This window comes from Macrotis lagotis, chromosome X, assembly GCF_037893015.1.
Source record: "Macrotis lagotis isolate mMagLag1 chromosome X, bilby.v1.9.chrom.fasta, whole genome shotgun sequence".
NCBI classification, from domain to species: domain Eukaryota; kingdom Metazoa; phylum Chordata; class Mammalia; order Peramelemorphia; family Peramelidae; genus Macrotis; species Macrotis lagotis.
The window spans coordinates 617268933-617287422 of NC_133666.1; the positions used below are offsets into that span (position 1 = coordinate 617268933).

General features: G+C 38.3%; 1 long non-coding RNA gene across 1 annotated transcript; it reads left to right on the top strand.

Moving 5' to 3' along the window:
- Window positions 1-1336: 1336 nt before the first annotated feature.
- LOC141497297 (uncharacterized) lies at window positions 1337-14349 on the top strand. The gene is made up of 4 exons (XR_012471282.1): window positions 1337-1423; window positions 4578-4754; window positions 11162-11260; window positions 14005-14349. It is a non-coding gene; the product is annotated as an uncharacterized LOC141497297 (long non-coding RNA).
- The last annotated feature ends 4141 nt before the right edge of the window (window positions 14350-18490 follow it).

An 18490-nucleotide genomic window follows, 5' to 3' on the forward strand; every position in this document is an offset into this window, starting at 1 on the left:
GGGCACTCCTCCACATGGAGAATTTGCCTGAGGACATGAGAGATTTACAGGATAGGATGTGTTGTGATCTGTATTATAGAGGGAACATTCATATTAAAAAGGTCACAGATATACCTAAGGGGAAAAAATTACAAAAATGAAAACGGGGGGCAGCTAAGTGAAGCAGTAGATAGAGCACTAACCCTGAAGTTGGGAGGACCTGAGTGCAAATCCAGATTCAGACACTAAGTATGTGACCCTGGGTGGGTAGGTCACTTAACCCCAATTGCCTCACCAAAAAAAAAAAAAAAGCATGTCCTATAGGTTGGTTAACAGACAGTTTCAAGAACTGTGACCTCCACGAAGGAGGTTCTCCTTTCTCTGATGCGGATTGCAACTCCTTTAGCTTGGAAACTTTCTATGGTTGAAAAATTCATAATTCTGCAGCCAACCTGGTGATAAGCCCCTTCATTAAGCTGCTGTGGTTCTCAGGTTACTCTCTACACAACCTAGCCAATACCTGAAACCTTTCTGACTTGGTGGATCTACCAGAGTATGGCTTTCCAAGAGCCTGGGATTGAGTCCATCAAGCTATCATTTAAAAGGAGTAGTAGTTTTGACTAAGACAGAGTTCCCAACCCTTTTTATGTCCTAATTCCCCTGGCTATGGATCCCTTCTCAGAATGGAGTTTTTAAATGGGTAAAATAAAATTCATAGGATTGTGTGGTGTGTACCCCCACCCAATAAATTCTGGGCATGAAGAGAAAAGTTTTTATTTGATCCTTGGGAAGTGGGAATCAACTCAACCACGTATACGGTAGAGTGAAGCAGCGGGATGCGAGCGGCGGAAACAACAGATGGGATTGCTCGTGTCATCCCCTCCCCCATTGACCCAGCCTCAAGAATGTGGGCTGAGAAATCTAAGCGAGTGAGTTAATTTAAAGGAGAGCACAAAGATGGACATCTGGACTAAGTGGATAAGGAGGGAGCTCTTTACATTCCGGTCATGGTCACATCCACCCACAAGCCCGGAGTGGCTGGTCAGGGGCAGAAGAGACAGAACCCATAGCTCGGCTTATTCTAATCCATAATATTCTCCTGAAGAAATATCAGACTTTATCCTATTCAGAGTCACAAAAAAAATTATATCTAAATAAAAAGGTAATTTTTTTTCCCCAACCAAGTTCAGGGACCCCTGAAGTCCTGGTTTGCGGCCCCCAAGCTAGCAGGCCACAGCACTGTCTTAAAGCTGTGAATGCCAAGGCGCCTTCCAGCGACAGGACTTCCAATATTGGGGTTCCCAATATGGGGCCTGGGGGGAGGCCCTCGCGGCCCCGCCCCGTGCTCAGGCGGGCGGGGGAGGGGAGCCTGGCCCAGGCCCCGCGGGCTCCAGGCCACCTGCAGCGGGGGAGGAGCCGGGCCCAGGCCGCGCCCAGGCCTCAGGTAGGCCCGGGGCCTTTCAGTCCAGGTTGGGGGGGGGGGGGGGCAAGGTCTCCCTGGCGGCCCAGTGAAGGGCCTTGCCCGCCTCCACCGAAGCCTCGCCCCTTCCATCACCTGCCCCTGCTCCACACCTGGGTGTGCTGGCGCTCAAGCTGGGCTCGGGTGGGAGCGGGTCAGAAAAGACAGTAGTGTGGAGTGTGTGCCACAGAGCACCCTAGAGGGACCGGCGGTGGGCCGCCCCCCCAACGGCGGGTCCCCGCAGCCCCCAGATGCCCCCTTGAAAAAGGGCAAATAATCATAAAGACAATAATGATGATGATGATGATGATTCAGTAATAATGATGATGATGGTGATTGAAAGGACAAATAATAATAAAAACAATAATGAAAATGATTCAAAGAAGAAAAATGATGATGATTAAAAAAGAAAAAATAATAAAAATGATTGAAAGGACAAATAATAAAAACAATAATGATGATTCAAAGAGGAAAGATAATAATAATTATGATTGAAAAATGGAAAAAATAAAGACAATGATGATGATGATTCAGAGGAAATACAATAATAATGATGATGCTGGTGATGACTGAAAAAGAAAAAAGAAAAATGATGATTGAAAGGAATAATAATAAAAACAATAATGAAGATGATTCAAAGAAGAAAAATGATGATTAAAAAGAAAAAATCATAATAAAAATGGTGATTGAAAGGACAAATAATAAAAACAATAATGATTCAAAGAGGAAAGATAATAATAATTATGACTGAAAAATGGAAAAAATAAAGAATGATGATGATTCAGAGGAAATACAATAATAATGATGATGTTGGTGATGATTGAAAAAGAAAAATGATGATTGAAAGGAATAATAATAAAAACAATAATGAAGATGATTCAAAGAAGAAAAATGATGATGATTAAAAAAGAAAAAATCATAATAAAAATGATGGTTGAAAGGACAAATAATAATAAAAACAATAATGATTCAAAGAGGAAAAATAATAGCAATAATGATGATTGAAAGAGTTATAATGATGATGACTGCAAGAGGAAAAATAATGGCAATAATAATGATGATGGAAAAAAGAAAAAATGATAAAAATGATAATTGAAAGGAATAATAATAATATGATGATGAGTGAAAGAGGAAAAATAATGATAATGATAATGATAACATTAATAATAATAATAATCTGTGCCCCTCTTCCATCCATAAAAGAAACAGATGGACTGGATTTGAATCTTGTCTCTGCCCTTGGTTAATTGTGACACCCTGGGGAGGGAGGTTGCTTATCCAGCTCTAGGCCTCAGTTTCCTTCTCTGTAAAATTGGTGGTGCACTCTGTGGTCTGTATTCTAGGATCCTTCCAAGCTCTGATTTTCTCTGTTCTGTAATTTAAAAGTTCCAACTCTGCCTTTCCCCTTTTATTTACTTATTACTTGCATATGGCTTGTTTCTATAAATTTGTTTCTGGATGTCTGCCTCATTAGCCTGTAAGCTCCTTGAGGATAGGGACTCTCAATTCTTTTGTGTTCTGACAGTATCTGAAACATCATAGGCATTTCATGAATGTTTGTTGACAGACTGACATTTATACAGAATATCCCAAAAGTTTTAGCATGGGTTTTAAAATTTAAGAGTCTTTAAAAAACAGCTTTATGACTTTTAGCAACATCTTATATAGAACTCTGAAATTTTCCGAAGTTTGTTCTATCTGTCTTGAGTCTTCACAATGCTGTAGGGTAGGTCCTACAAGTAATATTCTTTTTGAGAGAGGGGGGTGAATTTCATCAACATTGAGAATCAACATTGTAGATACTACCTCCGTCAAGACAGATTGCAAGTTCTCTGCAGCAAAGAGTCATAGAGAATTGACCTGGGCTAACTGGTGCTAATTGGTGCTAATTGACTTTTCACATAGGTAGTATTTGATAGAAATGAAATGAAAATCCAATTTTCCTGACTCGCAGGCTAGTCCTCTATTTGCTGTGGTATGCTGCCTCTCATTCCCATTCTACAGATAAGGAAACTAAGGTACAAAGAGATTTGATGCTTCACCAATGGGTGTCAGAAGCAGAGCTAGAACCCAGTACTTTTTTTTTCCATGACACTGCCCCCCCCCCCACTATAAGTTTATTTTCTGAGAAACTTTTTGATCCTAAAAATCTTTGGTCACACTATTCCATTTTCTGACAATGCTCTGCTTTTAGAAATGGCAATAAACATGATTTCAGTTCTAAACAATTAAAACCATTGGACATCTCTGAGAAGCAAAATGGACAACCCCTTTACCTGCCCCCAGACCCACCTCACCATTTAGGTAGCAAGAAGCCTCACCACTACTGGGGACACCTTCCCCTTTATCTTCACTTCTTCATAGCTGGGCTACTATTCATGATGAACTAACTGCCTCTACCACTTGGTGGGATTGGGGGAAGTCATCAACTCTGTTCTCTTTGAGGAGATGGAAGCTTACCAGACTATCCCATCTAGGATGCCTCTATACCCTCCAGACACTGTCATTTGACCTTCTGATGAAATCTAAGGACCACAGAACCTTTTCTGACCCTGTACCTTTAGGCGTCATCTTTCTATTTAGAGTATGAGTGCCTAAGAGCACAAACTATCTCTTTTTTAAAAGGTTTTTGCAAGGCAATGGGGTTAAGTAGCTTGCCCAAGGCCACACAGCTAGGTAATTATTAAGTGTTTGAGGCCAAATTTGAACTCAGGTACTCCTGACTCCAGGGCCAGTGCTCTATCCACTGTGCCACCTAGCCGCCCCTACAAACTATCTCAATATTTCTATTTGTATGCCCAGCACACAAATGAGCTCACTCATAGGAAATGTCTAATAATAATCTTTCTACTTCTTCCCTCCCTTCCTTTCTTCTTCCTTCCTCACTTCCTTTATTTCTCCCTCTCTTCCTTCCTCTTCCCCTCTCTCCTTCCTTTCCATTCTTCTTTCTTTCTCTTTCTTTCTTTTTCTTTCTTTCTTTCTTTCTTTCTTTTTTCTTTTCTTTTCTTTTCTTCCCCCTCCCTCTTTCCTTCCTTCCTTCCTTCCTTCCTTCCTTCCTTCCTTCCTTCCTTCCTTCTTTCTTTCTTTCTTTCTTTCTTTCTTTCTTTCTTTCTTTCTTTCTTTCTCTTTCCATTCTCAGGTTGAACTACAGGAAAAATGAAGACTTTTCTGAGTACCATGGTGTTTGTTGTCCTATCTTATTCTGAGAAGGATGCACCTTCAGAAGCAGCTGTGGAGAGTATAACTTCCTATACTGAATCTTCCTGGACTGAGAGTTTTGATAATATGACACCAGTTGTAACCACCTTAACTCCAGGTCAGGTCATCTGGGGTGGTTTTTGAACTTTTCAAGTAAAGGCTGGACCTGGTGTCCTAGGGAAGCAACTTGGGAAGATCTTGGAAGCTTAGATCCTCCAAAGTGCCAAAGTGGGAAGAGTCTGAGGAAAACCCCACATGGTTCTTACTGTCCAGCACCTATTTGTATAGCTGTTGATAAAGCTCTTTTCTCACAATTCCTCTGCAGAGGGATAATGGATGGTACTTGACCACTGATTGGTCAGAGAGGATGAGGGTGAGGAGACAGATATTCAGGATTTCTTTGAGGTTGTGAGCCCAGGTAATTAAAAGGATTATGGCATCAGCATTTGATAGGAAATTTAGTTAATAAGTATGTTTCATGGGGAAAATGATAAAATGCTTGGGGGTATATTGAAAAGAATATTGGATTCTGAGCCATGAGTTTAAATATGCCACTCACCACCTGAATGACCAAGGTTAACCTATATAAAAATACAGTTATGGAAACCACTTGTGGCCCAGTTTCATCCTCTTGGACAAGTTGTTCAAACTCCCAACATTTGTTTCCCATCTGTAAAAAGAGATTGTCTGATTAGATTACCTCCCAGATTCCTTCTAGTCTTTAAATCTATGATATTTTCTCAATTAATTAAGTTCTGGACTTGAGAAGTCTTATCTGTTAAAAAAAAAAAAAAGGTTTTGAACCAAATTTCATCTGAAGTCCATTTTAACTTTAAATTTCATGGACTTTTAGTGTCACCTAACACCTTCCTTTTATTCAGTGCTAAAAATGGATTTATCAAGATATTAAAATTAGATTCATTAGGGTCATAAACTAAACCAGACTAGAAGCCAGGTGACCTATTTCAGAATCACAGAATTTCTGAGCTAGAAAAGAACTCAACAACTGTCCAATTCAATCTATCCTTGCAACAGAATCCAACTTGCTAGAATGTACAAGAATCAATAGCCATCTGCCCCTTGGTCGAAGACCATTAATGAAGGAGAATCTATTGCCTTCCAAAGAAATTAATGGATGGGAAGTTGGGGGGGTTAGCCCAAATTGCTAGGAAAATTGCTAAGAAATATTTTTTTTTCAACAAGTTGTCAAGCTTTAACTGGCCTCTTTGTATCCATTCATTTCCTCTTGTTCTTCCTCTTTGCCCTCTTGAGCCAAACAGCAACTTTTAATTTTAACCTTAATCATCCACATGAAAGTTTAAAGGAAGGTGTTAGGTGATACTAAAAGTCCATGAAATTTAAAGTTAAGATGGATTTTAGATGAAATTTGGTTCAAAATCTTTTTTTTTTTAACAGATAAGGCTTCTCAAGCCCAGAAGTTATCCACAGGGATAACCAAGCACACTTCTTTCAATTAATATTCATTAGAGTCTAGGATTCTTTCTTTAAATGCTGGCATCTCTTTCCTCCTCCTTTCAATACCTCAAGAGATTTTCATGCAGAGAAACCTTCTTTTCTATGTTTTAAAGCAAGACTTTGTATAAGATAGAATAAAGCTTGTTTACTATTGAATGAAAGGAGGGAAAATTCAAATAATAATAAAAATGTTTCAAATATATCACTTTCTTTTATGAAAATAATTGTATTTTCTCCTTTCCTGGAACTTAATAAGCAAGGTAGTACAGTGGGTAGAGGGTAGGGCCTAAGGAAGACCTGAGTTCAAATCCAGCCTCACATTCAGAAGCACACCTTGCACAAATCATTTAACAGTGCTAGCCTCACTTTCCTAATCTGTAAAATAAGATGGAGAAGGAAATGGCAAACTATTGCAGTATCTTTGCCAAGAAAACCCCAAATGGGGTCACAGGGTCACGAAGAGTAGGAGGAGACTGAAAACAACTGAACAAATAAATGCTCATTGACCCATCGATTGTCTTCCCAAGGCTATCATCAGGCAAGCACTTAAGACTGAGTGCTATACAGATAAATGTTTAACAATCAGCTCTCTGCAAGAAAGGGAAAAAAGAGTTGTGTCCTTGGAGCAATTTAAATTTTATCTTTTTTACTAACATTTTTTTTCCATTACTTTCTTAAGGGATGGAGGACTCTTTTTTGAAAAATTATTTAGTATTTTATTTTTCCCCAATTACATGTAAAAACAATTTTTTAACATTTATTTTTAAAACTTTGAATTCCAAATTCTCTCCCTTCCATCCCACAATTCCCCTTTAATTGAGAAAGCAAACAATTTGATAGAGGTATAGATGTGTAGTCATTCCCAGTCTATGATCTGATCTTAACTCTGTTAAGGTGGTGTTCTGCTCCCAGAAAGGAGAGTATACTGTCCCAGGCTTCTAGGGTTTTGTGCAGTAGTTTTCAGAGATATTTCTAGGGACCTCTAAGTTTTCATTCTATATTCCTTCTAATTTTGGTTGCAATGGTTTTATTTGTACAAAAACTTTTTTAATTTAGTGTAGTCAAATTATCCATTTTGCATTATATAATATCCTCTATATCTTGTTTAGTCATAAATTCCTTTCTTTTCCATAGATCTGACAGATATAGTTTTCCTTGTTCTCTTAATTGGCTTATGATGTCACTCTTTATGTCTAAATCCTGTGTTCATGTTGATCTTATCTTGGTATAGGTTGTGAGATGTTGGTCTTTGCCTAGTTTCTACTATATTCTTTTCCAGGTTTCCCAGCAGTTTTTGTTAAAAAAAAAAAAAAAATGAGTTCTTAATCCAGAAGCTGGAGTCTTTGGGTTTATCAAATATAAATTACTGTAGTAATTTACTACTGATTCTTTTGTACCTAATCTATTCTACTGATCTACCACTCTATTCCTTAGTCAGCTTTGTTGACTGCTACTTTATAATATAACTTTATTTTATTTTATTTTTTAGGTTCTATAGGCAAACGGGGTTAAGTGGCTTGCCCAAGGCCACACAGCTAGGCAATTATTAAGTGTCTGAGGTCAGATTTGAACCCAGGTACTCCTGACTCCAGGGCCAGTGCTCTATCCACTGTGCCACCTAGCCGCCCCATAATATAACTTTTTTTCATTAATTCCCTTCATATTTTTGACCTTTTGTTCCTCCAGATGAATTTTGTTACTATTTTTTTAATTCTATAAAATAGTTTTTGGTAGTATGATTGGTATTATACTGAATAAGAAATTTAAGTAGAGTCATCTTTTTATAACATTAGCTTGACTTATCCATGAGCAATTGACATTTTTCCTATTATTCAGATCTGATTTTATTTATGTGAAAAGGGTTTTATAATTGTTTGCATATAGTTTATGGGTCTGTCTTGGCAGATAAACTCCTAAATATGTTATGTTGTTTACAGTTAATTTAAATGGAATTTCTCTTTTTATCTCTTCCTCTTGGGCTTTGTTGGTAATATATAGAAATGTTGATGATTTATATGAGTTTATTTTTATATCCTGCAACTTTACTAATGTTGCTAATTGATTAAAGTAATTTCTTAGTTGATTTTCTAGGATTCTCTAAGTATACTATCATATCATTGACAAAGAGTTTTCCTCATTGTCTATTCTAATTCCTTTAATTTCTTTTTCTTTTCTTATGGTTAAAGCTAACATTTCTTATACAATAGTGAATAATAGTGGTGATAACAGGCAATTTCTGTATTTGAAATTGTCTTTTTTTAAAAAATCATATTTAGTTCTTTGTTTCCTTTTTCTGGTCATGAATGCTTTCTCTATTCGTTGTTAGAAAATGAATTTTCTTCTTGGTTCCTTGAATTTGTTTATGATTTAACCTTTTATATCTAGGTCATTTAGAGTTTATTATGGTATATTAGTCTATTATTATTATGAGATATTAGTCTAAGTCTAATTTTTGTCAGACTGTGGGATGGCAAATTTTGAAGAGCTACAGACAGTACCAAGGAATGAAGCATAGTTGACCTGGACCCATTCCCCAAATGGAAGACCTGGAAAGACCTCGCCAATGGGATGAAAGGGCCAGCATAGCAGACAGACTTGCCAGGGTAATAATATTTCTAGTACTGAGGGAAATTACAGGGTTAGAAGCATCTATAGACTCAGAAACATACACAGAAGAGAAATAAAACAAGAACAGGATAAAATAGGGAGTGAAAATATATTTAAGGATTTCAATGTAAGCCTCTTAGACCTAGATAAATCTAACCCAAAGACAAAAATGTTGAGGACTTAAATAGAATTTTAAAAAAATGTTAAATATTGTAAATCTCTACAGGTTGTTGATTAAAGAAAAAACTATCAGGGTGGCTAGGTGGTGCAGTGGATAGAGCACTGGCCCTGGAGTCAGGAGTACCTGAGTTCAAATTCGGCCTCAGACACTTAATGATTACCTAGCTGTGTGGCATTGGGCAAGCCACTTAACCCTATTGCCTTGCAAAAAAAAAAACTATCTTTTTCAAAGTTGTACATGTCATCTTTACAAAATTTGAACAAGAACTTGGGCAAAATCTCTCACCTCAATTCTTCCTTCATTCCTCTCATCCAGCCTTTGTAGCATATTCATCTGTTCATCTGGGGTTAGGTAAAAAGGGGAGAGAGGAGTGGCAGTGAAGAGAATTCTTCTTCTTCTTCTTCTTCTTCTTCTTCTTTCTTCTTCTTTTGCATTTTGCAAGGCAATGGGGTTAAGTGACTTGGCCAAGATCACACAGTTTGGTAATTATTATGTGTCTGAAGTCACATTTGAATTCAGGTCCTCCTGACTCCAAGGTGGTGCTCTATCCACTGTGCCACCTAGCTGCCCTGAGAATTCTTCTTTTAATTATTACAATTTTTTAAATTTTATCTCAGAATTCTTATAATAGGCCTTAATACATTGTATTTCTTCATTGTAGAAGGGATATTCTTTGGTTGATTCATTTCTTCCACCTTGTCACTAGGGTTATCTGGCTTCCCTCTTTGATATATCTTATAATATCCTTATGTCTGCAATAACTGGTTGTTTCTACACTGGTCACTTCATATAAGATCAAAAAGGTAATTCAGTCTGAAAAATCAGACTGAAAAATCAGTCTTCATCACAGAATACAATATCCAACAATCATGGTAAGTCACAATTTTCTCTAGCAGACTCACTAAGGTTTATATGTAGATCTTGGTGGTTGAGGGATCCTATTCACTTTATCTTCCATTCTGAAGTCTTAAGTGGCAAAGTAAATCTTGGTTATATCTAGATTTCAACTCCAAGTCACAGTTCCTATACTGATCCTCTGTACCAGCCCTAGTCTCTCTCCCATCCTACAACCTTGGATGGAATTCTGGACCCAAGTCTTGTCCCACAATAGTAGAGAACAAAGTGAATTGCCTAAAAACCAAGCTTGATCATGTCTCATCTCCCTGTCCCTTTGCAGTCGAGATGTATGCAGTTCTGGATGGAGGGGTTGAGTCCTGGTCCAACCTACTTTTGTTACCATTGTCCCTGGCCAGGATGTTGTGTGGGATCTGGATTTGGTAATCCTGGCCTGGGACCAGATGCTACATTCCTGCTTCACTCTTCAGGAAGATGCCTTCTCTCAGACTTTTTCCCAGCATCATCCCAGTTCTAAAAGTCCAGTGGCATCGAAACTAATTTACTGGTGCAATCCTAAATAGGTTGAAGACAATCACTGGTGTTTCTCTAGCTTCTTGATCCTCTGCTGCTTTGTTACTATATTTTACCATTCTTGATGTGTTTCTTGGGAGAGGGGATTGGTAGGAAGCTTTCAATCACCATCTTTGGTCAAAGCCTCAATCTCTTCATTTGGCAGAAGTGGAAACCAAGACCCAAAGAACGTGAATGGTCAGCAACACATAATATGTCACTGAAAGCACTAGTATTTAAACTATGGTTTCTTTATCTTCCCATAAAACCCTACTGCTTCCCTCAACACCTAAATTATATTTTGCCTAAATCCAATTCACTTGTTTACCAGTGTTGCTATGGGGCATGAAGTTTTGCAGGAGAACTAGGACTGTAGAATTCTAAATTCAGAACTGGAAAGGCCATTAGAGATTACTTAGTCTAGTTCTCTCTATTAAATTTTTAAAAATATAAGTAAAGAACCATATGTTCAGAGAGGGAGAATGACATGCCCAAAATAATGTAGGGTAATAAGTGGCTGAACTGGAATTCAAATCCTGGTTCCATGAGGTCTTTTCATCATGTGGCCCACCCTACCCCCCAGTCTCACTGTAAAATGGAGACTGGTTTATTGGATCAAATAACTCATCCATTCCCCACTTCTCAGGGTTGTTGTGAGAAAGATTCTACTGTAAATTGTAAAATACCATCGAAATGAGTGGTTCTATTCTCTTTGTTATTACAATAGGGTGGATACTTCAGTTATTCAGTTGGGTGAACTGGGCTGATGTTTCCAAAAGAAGAACAAGGGTAGTTGTTTGACTAATGAAAATGTTCATCTTCCTGTGGGCTTACTCTCTGTATTTTTCTTTCAGCAATTCCTCTTTCATGTCATGTCTGCAATAGTCATCTCAAGTGTTCAGCCTCAGCCTCATGTAGGCTTGAAGAGATATTCTGCGTGATTACAATTACTGGTAATAACCCCCAACAATTTCTTATCTCCCTGTTGGTTGTTCCTTGGATTTCTCTATTCCATATTGCCAAATTTATGGAATTTTTTTTGGTGTGGTGTTAGGAAAATCCATTCAGACAAAAGGGTTCATGGATTGTAGGCAAGCCTCACATAAGGAGACCTTCCTAATATATTGATGACTTGGAGTGAATAAGGCAATGGGAAGAATGAAGGATGCTCTGGAGCCAAAAGACTAGAGCCTGGGTCCATGATCTGATACAGATCATCAGTGTAACCTGAAACAAATTACATACTCTCTTTGGATTTCACTGGTCTCACCTACAAAATAAGGGGATTGTATTAGATGATTTCTCAGGTCTAGGTGAATCTTTTTACAAAGGATCATAGTTTTCTCCCAGGAGGAACCTTAAAATACAGAAACTAGAATGTTGGGGACAGAAAGAAACTTAGGAAGATCAACTACCTGAGCAAGGAGTTGGTCTAAATTCTTCATTTTACAAATGAGGCAATTGAGGCACAGAAGTTAAGTGACTTAACAAAGGTTACATAGGCAATACCTGGAAGAACTGGGATTTTAATTAAGGTCCTGTCACATTCAGTGTTTTGTTTCAGACAGAAGGTCTTCAAAGGTTCCTTCATGCCTCTACAGAAATGCTTATTTGAAAAAAATCTTCTCTCCTACAAGACTAGATGGTGCCTAAGCTTTATAATCTAATCTTTATCTCAAGTTTCCCAGACTCCGTTGGTCTTTCTTATTCATCTTGAGGTCAGGGAACCTGATGCTTCCTAAAGAAAATTCCAAGAGTAAATAGCACCATGTAGAGAGAGCTGGACCTGAAGTCAAGATGACCTGAGCTAATAATAGGCACCCACCTTGCAGGTTGTTGTAAAGATCAAATGAGATAATAGTTATGGGGGGGGCACTTTAGAATAGAGCACCACATGGTGCATGCTGTATGGATATTTATTTCTTCTGCTCTCTGACTCATGGACACCTAATAAAAGCACTATATCTCATTTTCTTAATAATCTTTCCAAGTTGAGCTTGGATTTACCCATCTAAATATCTTTGCTTTAATTCCAAGTTCACTCTCAATCAATCAATGACTTCTTATTGGATAATAGACCTTTGGTTTTTTTCTACATTTCTTTTTTTTTTTTTTTTTTTTTTTTAGATTTTGCAAGGCAGTGGGGTTAAATGGCTCGCCCAAGGCCACACAGTTAGGTAATTATTAAGTGTCTGAGGCCGGATTTGAACTTAGATACTCCTGACTCCAAGGCCAGTTCTCTATCCACTGCACCACCTAGCCGCCCCTTTTCTACATTTCTAATGAATAACTTTCCTAATTAATTCCTTCTTTCACCTACCAAGAGAAAACCTACAGTATAAAAACAGCATTTCTCATCACCTAAAAAAAAAAAAAGAAAAGAATAATTCTATCCCATCCAATGGTTATAAACACTCACAGACACACAGAGAAACTCTCCTTATAATTTCTCATTCAATCTTCCCTTCCCTTTACTTCCTCCTTTCTCCTTTCATGATCCTAACCCCATGGTTCAGTAGAAAAATCTTTAAATAAAAAGACCTGGATTCAAATTTGTGTCCCCTCTGCTACCACTGTGACCTTGAGCAAGAATTCTGTATAGTCTGTGTTTTAAGGTTCCTTCCAGGTAGCAGACTCTGTGATTCTATGTAAAAAGATTTAGCATCCTAGATTTAGAGTGGAAAGAACCTGAGAGGTAATCTAATACAATCCTGTATCTGGACCTCAGTGTCCTCAATCTGAAAAAGGAGGACTTTGATGACCTCTCAGGTCTCTCCTCTAGGTCCAAATCCATAGTTCTATAGATTATAGGAATCTTATGATCTATGGTCCTAGGACCTTTTTCTGATTTATTAATTTTAATCATGTATCACTATGAATTAATGACAGAGCTAGGTCCTTCATAGATCCTGTTCTTAGCTGTGTGTGTGTGTGTCTATGACATTAGAATATGGCATACATCAGTGTGATAGGATCAGAATCAATGCATATGTATGTGCATCTATGGGTAGCTCAAAATACATGTATTTGTAGGTAAATATCTATGAGAATTTATGTGAAGATGAATAGAAGGAGTATAAGGGAGACACTAACGTTTGTGTGTGTGTGTGTGTGTGTGTGTGTGTGTGTGTGTGTGTGTGTGTGTGTGTTTGAAGTGATATTTGCCTGAGCTATACCACTAGGCAGTGAATGAATTAGAAAAGGGTCTCCTGCTAGGAGAGCAGGGCAAAGACTATCTCCTTGGAAGTGACCAATCCATAGAATCCTAGGTTACCAAGGTTATAAAGGAGACACCTTAAATCTCATTTTACAGATAAGGAAACTGAGTCCCACAGATACTAAGAAATTTGTCCAAGATCCCACAGTAGTTGCAGGCAGAACAACCCACATTTGGTTTAAGAATTGAAGGAAAGCAGGGAAAGCAGGGGAGGAAAATCAAGGAACAAAGAGAGATAGTCTTTGAATTGGGATATGGAAAGGTGTAAGAGCACATATTGGGAAGTAGAGTATAAGAAGAACATAAAGTTAAGAGGGGATCACATTGTGAAGTCAAAGAAAGAATTCTGTATTTAATCCTAAGGCAATAAGAGGGTATAGAAATAGCTTTTTTATGTATAGAAAGATGTTATTTCTGTATTAAAACTGTTGAATTCTAACCATGATTTGAATTTTTTTTCTTTTTTCTTTTATGGTCAAGTGGAAGATCAAAACATTACTACAAACAAGTATTGTAGTAAAAACTGCCCATTGCAGAAGCAATTTCTAGGAAAGGGATTCCAAAAATATTATGTTGGTTGCTGTCATACCAACTTATGCAATTTCCAAAAGATAGGGGAAGGACCAAAACTTGAAGCCAGTATTCTGGTGGTGGTAATGACATTCATACCATGTTTCACTGGGACCTTCCAGATTGGATGATGAGATGTTGAGATAAATGCTTTGTAAACCATGTCAAGCCATTATTAGCTATAAGACTGGATGCTCTTTGAGGGCAAGAATTATGTCTCAGCTAATCTGTATATCTTTTCCCAATTCCTAACATAGTGGATTCTTAATAAATGCTTTTTTAATTGAAAATTGTTAATATTCAAATAATTAATCATTTGTTTCATAAGAACTATAAATACCTTTAGGCGCTGAGTATATTAGATCACATTTTAGATTTAAAAATAAAAACCAAAACCATCCTCTCTCCCAAACTAAAACCACCTTATTATCCTTTGGTAGAAGCCAATTTAAGCCTTCTCTCTCTCCCAATATATGAGTCTATCTTGATTTCTGTCATTGATACATACTTCATATTTGCTCAATACTAGGGCAAACTCATTCACTGTGACCTCCTTTTGTGGGGTAATGGAAGGAATTTAGAGGCAAAAAAATCTAAATACCAATCCTAGCTCTGTTGTTTACTACCAGTACAACCATCAATAAGTCCTTTCCTTTCTCTGGGATTCAGGTTCCTCTGTGAGTCTAGGGTTCCTTCTACACACCTTAAAGTTTTTATACAAGGAAACTGTAAAGGAGTCAGTGTAATTCTGCAGAATTCTCTCAACCTTGGGAGTTAGAGAACTGGGTTCAAATCTTGCCTCTACTACTTATTACCTACATAATGCTGGGCAAGACCCTTCTCTCTGGACCACAGTTGCCTTACCTATAACACCAGAAGGTGGGGAGTGATCTAGATTAGGTGTTCTTAACCTGGGATCCAGGAAAAGGTCTGTGTTTGCATTTTTAAAATATATATTTTGATAAGTGGATTTCAATATAGTTGGTTTACATATAATCCTATTTAAAAACATTCTTCAAAGATTGAATCCATTGGATTCAACCACCAAAACAGAGACATAAAATAGGTTAAGAACCCTGTTTATAAATGATCTCAAATGCTCTTGTTGGCTCTAAATTGATGATTAACTGGGTCTTCTTTTCCCAGAGCTCTTTCAATTTTAACTTTTCTAGGGATTTACTCCAGGTCATATTTTTGTCTCAAGGGTTTTCATTTCTGAGGTAGAAAGTTATTGGATAAAAATTGGAAATGGAGAAGAGATCTAAGAAAACTAGAAAAAGTCAGTGTCAACCTGAAGAAAGAGAAGCAGTGTTAAGAACCAGGTAAAAGGATGGAGTTTACCTAAAATGACTACCTGTCCAGAATAGAGGGGTGAGACTAGAGTCACAAGAAGAGTAAAAGCTTGGATGCTGTTTTCTCTCTTGGTGGGCACCGCTTCAACCCTGCCACTCTTTGATGGCTTCTATTTTTTAATTTTTAAAATACTTATTCATTTATTTATTAGTTTTTCAACATTCATCTAGTGTAAAATTATAAGTTACACATTTTGGTACCATCCTCCCTTCTTGCCTCTCTCCCTTTGGCAGCCAACAATCTAGAAAAGTTATACATGTACATTTGTATTTAACATCTTTACATATTAGTAATTTTATGTAAGAGGAATTAGGACTAAGGGAAAAGAAAGAAAACCATGAGAGAGGAAGAAAAAACAAGTTTTAAAAGTAAACATAGTAGTTTTTTTCTTCTAAATATGGATAACATTGTCCAAAACAGTTCTCCTAGGGTTGTCCTTGATCACTGAACTGCTGAGAGCAACTGCATCCATCAGAGTTGACCAACTCACAATGTTGTTGCTAATGTGCACAATGTTCTCTTGGTTCTGCTCTTTAAAGACTTCTTGAAAGTAATCTTGAAAGGAGGAACTTTCTGCCACAGAGTAGGAGTTTAATACAAAATTGTTGACTGAGTAATTAGTATTCCTCCTCACTGTGACCTCCTCTCTCTATCCTGGGGGTTAGGGCAGAATATGGGTCCTCTGGTAGAAGAAGTTGAGGTCAAGAGAGGCTACCGGGGCAGCTAGGTGGTGCAGTGGATAGAACACGGGCCCTGGAGTCAGGAGTACCTGAGTTCAAATCCAGCCTCAGACACTTAATAATTACCTAGCTGTGTGGCCTTGGGCAAGCCATTTAACCCCATTGCCTTGCAAAAACTTTAAAAAAAAGAGGCTACCAAGGACTGTCCCCTTTCCCTGATGGATGGCACCAGCCTAATGATGCCCTTAGCAAAGGTTGGAGGGGAAGGGAGAATGAGTGAGGTTACTGATGCAAAAGCCTGGGAAGACAGGGAGAGGATGAGACACTCTCCCCTCAACAACTACATCCTTGGTTGAGCTGGCCTAGGGTCTCACTCCACCTTCCTCCCCCTTTCTTCAAAATTCCTTTCCTTTCCCCACATTCTCATCCTTGTCCCAAGTCATGACTAACGCTCCTTTGTTCCTGCCTTTCCTCAGTCCTCTATTTTTTTCTCTATGTTCTTTTGTTGATAACTAGCTCCCCCTTATCCCAGTCTCTTCCCTTCATGTTACTTCCATCTTCTGGTGCTCACAGAAATCTAATTTTCTCCATAGTAGTTGGCACCTTTTCCAAGTGTGATTTTTCTTTCTGTTAGCCTTCCTCAGCACACAAAGGACCAGGGGGAAGAAATGGTAGTGTTTTTGCTGCTTACTGCCCTTTGCAGACCTTTCCTTTGTTACTGTCACCCAGCAATCACCTGAGTTCGCCCCATTCAACCATTGTTGCTATCATCTAGAGGCTTGGTCATTTCCTCCCTCCTCCCCAATCACCTCAGGATTTTGTTCACAACCTTCTTCTTCATACCAAAGCATCCCCAATTTCATTCCCAACTTCATTTCCTCAGTTTCCCTTGGCTCTTTCTCTTTTTATCCTACCCACAGAGGTAAGAATGGAGAGAAGAGCCAGTAACTATGGGCATATTAGTCCTAGAGAAAAGAGAACTGAATCCCAGTTAAAGTCAATCTTACCCCCTGGAAATGGATCAGGAACTGTGAGACCATAAGGATTCTTCCAAAGACTTCCTATCCAGGGCAGATCCTGATTCACCCTATTCATGCAAAGAAGTAACCATTTGACCTTAGTGTTACCTCATCCCCACTTAAATTTGCTTCATGCATCAAAATTCTTAGTAATTTTCTAAGGTTAAGCAGTGGTTCTGAAGTGAATCTGTTAAGCGATATGTCTCAGCTGTGCTTCTCATAAGTCACACTCCTCCTCTGATGCCATCTTGAGCAAATCTTGGTAGTTCTCATATTATCTAGAAAATAAAAACATTAAATTAATCTGATTTTAGAGGGAGTGAATGGAGCTAAGCCAGCTAGTATCAAAAATATGCTTGATTCCATTCTCTGCCATTCTTTCATTCAAATACCCCGTCAGAATTCATCTCTGCTGCTTGGTAAGGAGTGAAAGGGAGAGTTTGGATTTGGATGGAATTCTGATAGTCTCAGGCAGTCCCGGCCCTGAGTAACTTCCAGGAGAACAAGGTTGAATCCAGATGGATTTCTGAACTTCTTCCTTCAGGACTAATGAAGCTACTGGTACCTCTCCCATTTTTTTCTCTTCAGTTCTCCTTTCTTTTACCTAATTGGGTAGAATCAGCACCTGCTGCTTCTATCATGATACAGGTACGGGAGTGGGGGGGGGTGGCAGCCCAGGCCTGTCAGTCAATTCAGGAAAATAAAAAAATAAATGGTCTAAACTCATTTACTATAGACAAAATCACCTGCCCATTGACAGGTCAATCGATAAAGTTTGTGAGGAGTTTCAGAGTGGGAGGTTGCCTAAATGAAAAGAGAAAGAAGAGAGGAGATGGAAGGGAATGAGTGATATATACTTTTACCTAATCCAAGAGAGAACTGTGATGGAATGGTGGCTCTAATAATCTCCCAGAAATAAGAGGAAGATACTGGAGAATGGGAGTTAGTGAAGGACTCAGAACAAAAAATTGGAAGGAGAAAGGGCCTCATCCCAGAGTAGAAGAGGTTTCAACAAAGAGCATCCCAATGTGAGTCTATAGTGGGAAACAAGGACTTTATGATGTGGTTATTCTAGTAATTTTTAAAATATTGGAGAGGTTGGCTTCTCTGAGAGAGTAGTTTGTTCCATTGGACAGCATTCTGCTGCCTCCAAGAACTAATGTATGAGTTTCTAGAGACAACTAGCACCCAGAATTAGTGGAGAAGAAGGAGGGTACATAAAGCCAGTGATGGGATATCACATCCTTTGGAAATCAAAATGATTACGAAGAAGACTAGGAGTAAACTCAGAACATAGGATTTGGGAAACAGGATATTTTCTACCACACACTGCTTATGTCCTAT